This window comes from Phyllobates terribilis, unplaced genomic scaffold (assembly GCF_046119375.1).
Source record: "Phyllobates terribilis strain yellow unplaced genomic scaffold, ASM4611937v1 Scaffold_65__1_contigs__length_7625178, whole genome shotgun sequence".
Classification (NCBI taxonomy): domain Eukaryota; kingdom Metazoa; phylum Chordata; class Amphibia; order Anura; family Dendrobatidae; genus Phyllobates; species Phyllobates terribilis.
Window position 1 is genome coordinate 640,109 of NW_027362825.1, and position 3,200 is coordinate 643,308.

A 3,200-nucleotide genomic window follows, 5' to 3' on the forward strand; every position below is an offset into this window, starting at 1 on the left:
GTGAAAACACCTGTTGAACAATAAGAGTAATTGCTGGCGTTGATGAATTCATTGTGAGGAGTAATTTATAAAATGGGATCACTTTGGAGGGGTTTCTGCTGTTTTGGTACTTTTGGAACTCCGCAAATGTCACCCTCAAAATATTCTTTCAAAATCTGCATTCCCAAAACCCAAATAGCGCTCTTACTTTCAAAGCCCTGCTGTGTGACCAAACAGTAGTTTCTGAAGACATATGGGGCATCACCGCATTTCAATGAAATTGTGCAACTTTAGATATTTTCACAAGAAAAACTAAATATATATTGACCTAAATTTACCATTAATATAAAGTACAATGTGTTACAAAATAACACTATCAGAATCACGGGGATATGTTAAGCATTCCAGTGTTATTGCCACATAAATTGATACATGTCAGATTTAAAAAACGGTGCCTGGTCATGAAGCTCAAAATTGGCTGTAACTAATAGGTTACAAATCAATATTAAAATAAAAGAAATCATGGCATATTTCCTTTCATCACAAGTAATGCTCATCTTTCTACTGCTTAGCTTAGAAAGAGTTAAATTACAAAAGTCAGAAGAAGTCAGGATGGCCGAGCGGTCTAAGGCGCTGCGTTCAGGTCGCAGTCTCTTCTGGAGGCGTGGGTTCGAATCCCTCTTCTGACATTAGAATTTTCTTTAAAGAAATTTTACTGCTTCACTCCTGTTACTGATTAGTTGGGGGTCCGCTCTATTGGTGGCAATCTCAAATCGAAAACTAAAAGTGATGGGGTTTAGCAAAACCAATTCTCAACGTTGGCACTTTGGCAGTATTCCTTGGGGTCCTTGAGGCAAATCTTAAATGTCCTGAATTTGTGCTTTCACAAAAGACTTCTGGGAACATCAAATAGTTTCTTTGTGCATATGTTAGTTGTTGCTTTGGTATCGGAAAAATACTGTGGATAGGAAAATGGGAGGGACTATTTCATCTCTATGTGTTCTCTGTCCCTATTAGGGCAGAGAGTGAACCTCCTAAGGTGCTGTCGTGGAAGATTCCTAGAAACCAAATTACCAGTAAGTCTAATTTCAGATTTTTTTACCTCAGGCATCAATAGACTATAAATATACTTAATAAACAAAAGCTAAAAGAGCAGATGAACATAGTTTAACAAGTCTGAAATGCGCATGTGATACTGACATCAAAGTTTCACCACATTTTGGGACAAATGTTTTCACTTTCAACATTAACAATCAGTAGAATATTTTCTCTAAATTTGTATCTCCTTTCTTCACTCCAATTGTTTGCACCTAAGAAAAAAATAAAGCTTGATGCAGCATTATGCTTACAAATTGTGTTTTATGCTCAATCATCACCTGTCCTACAGAGACAGAGTCAGAATTACCCTGGCGAATTGAGTAAATTTGAAAATGTAAAAAAAATGCAGAATTGCTGTTTTTTTCTATTCATTCACAAAGAGTTAATGTAAGTTCTTAAATATGTATGCAAAATAGCGGGACATTCAAATATAGATAATCTTGCAAAAACAGGTCAAAGTACAAATAAATACATCCAGTTGTGATATCTACAGTGTGTTGAACATTCCTGAATCTAAATGTGTCCTGCCGAAATAGCTCAGTTGGGAGAGTGTTAGACTGAAGATCTAAAGGTCCTTGGTTCAATCCCAGGTTTCGGCATAAGTTTTTTTCTTCACCCATTAAATTTTAAGCAGAAAATAAACAAAGCATATGGACTGACTGTTTACAGAGAATGTAAAAATCCTAATCATTATAACTATCTACAGGAAATAAAATGATAGAAACTTGAGAACTGAGCACTTTTAACTTTTGAGGAAAATAATATTTTTTGTAATCTTTCCTTCATTCTGGAAGTCATCACTTTGTTTTATTTTAGTTTGACTTAGCTGTATGAGGATTTAAAGGAAACCTGATAGCTAATACGGGCAGCATGTATCAGACACTAGCTGAATGATTTCAGCCATTTATGTTTGACTATGAATCGCTGTGGCATTACTGAGACAAATATGCTTCAAAAATATGCCAGGAACAAAGCTGTTTGGGGAAAAAGCCAGGAAGGCAAAAAACACAAGCCCCAACTCAGGACCGTCATCTTTCATTCTAAAAATAGGGGTTTCTACGTTAATGGTAAGACAAAGAATCCACAGATTTGGCATTTCTCTAGCGAGGAGAGCCCACTTAAAATGTATGGGGTGCTTGTCTCCATAAGCGCAAGCTGGGCACTAAACTGGCTTATTTGCAATTCTGGATGTTGCAGAGTGAAAACACCTGTTGGACAATAATAGTAATTGCTGGCGTTGATGAATTCATTGTGAGGAGTAATTTATAAAATGGGATCACTTTGGAGGGGTTTCTGCTGTTTTGGTACTTTTGGAACTCCGCAAATGTCACCCTCAAAATATTCTTGCAAAATCTGCATTCCCAAAACCCAAATAGCGCTCTTACTTTCAAAGCCCTGCTGTGTGACCAAACAGTAGTTTCTGAAGACATATGCGGCATCACCGCATTTCAATGAAATTGTGCAACTTTAGATATTTTCACAAGAAAAACTAACTATATATTGACCTAAATTTACCATTAATATAAAGTACAATGTGTTACAAAATAACACTATCAGAATCACGGGGATATGTTAAGCATTCCAGTGTTATTGCCACATAAATTGATACATGTCAGATTTATAAAACGGTGCTTGGTCATGAAGCTCAAAATTGGCTGTAACTAATAGGTTACAAATCAATATTAAAATAAAAGAAATCATGGCATATTCCTTTCATCACAAGTAAAGCTCATCTTTCTACTGCTTAGCTTAGAAAGAGTTAAATTACAAAAGCCAGAAGAAGTCAGGATGGCCGAGTGGTCTAAGGCGCTGCGTTCAGGTTGCAGTCTCTCCTGGAGGCGTGGGTTCAAATGCCACTTCTGACATTAGAATTTTCTTTCAAGAAATTGTACAGCTTCACTCCTGTTACTGATTAGTTGGGGGTCCGCTCTATTGGTGGCAATCTCAAATCGATAACTTAAAGTGATGGGGCTTAGCAAAACCAATTCTCAACGTTGGCACTTTGGCAGTATTCCTTGGGGTCCTTGAGGCAAATCTTAAATGTCCTGAATTTGTGCTTTCACAAAAGACTTCTGGGAACATCAAATAGTTTCTTTGTGCATATGTTAATTGTTGCTTTGGCA

General features: G+C 36.8%; 3 non-coding genes across 3 annotated transcripts; all 3 read left to right on the top strand.

Annotated features, from left to right (window-relative positions):
- Positions 1-585: 585 nt before the first annotated feature.
- Positions 586-668, top strand: TRNAL-CAG (transfer RNA leucine (anticodon CAG)). The gene has a single exon. It is a non-coding gene; the product is annotated as a tRNA-Leu (tRNA).
- A 935-nt stretch (positions 669-1,603) lies between these two features.
- TRNAF-GAA (transfer RNA phenylalanine (anticodon GAA)) lies at positions 1,604-1,676 on the top strand. The gene has a single exon. It is a non-coding gene; the product is annotated as a tRNA-Phe (tRNA).
- A 1,183-nt stretch (positions 1,677-2,859) lies between these two features.
- Positions 2,860-2,942, top strand: TRNAL-CAG (transfer RNA leucine (anticodon CAG)). The gene has a single exon. It is a non-coding gene; the product is annotated as a tRNA-Leu (tRNA).
- The last annotated feature ends 258 nt before the right edge of the window (positions 2,943-3,200 follow it).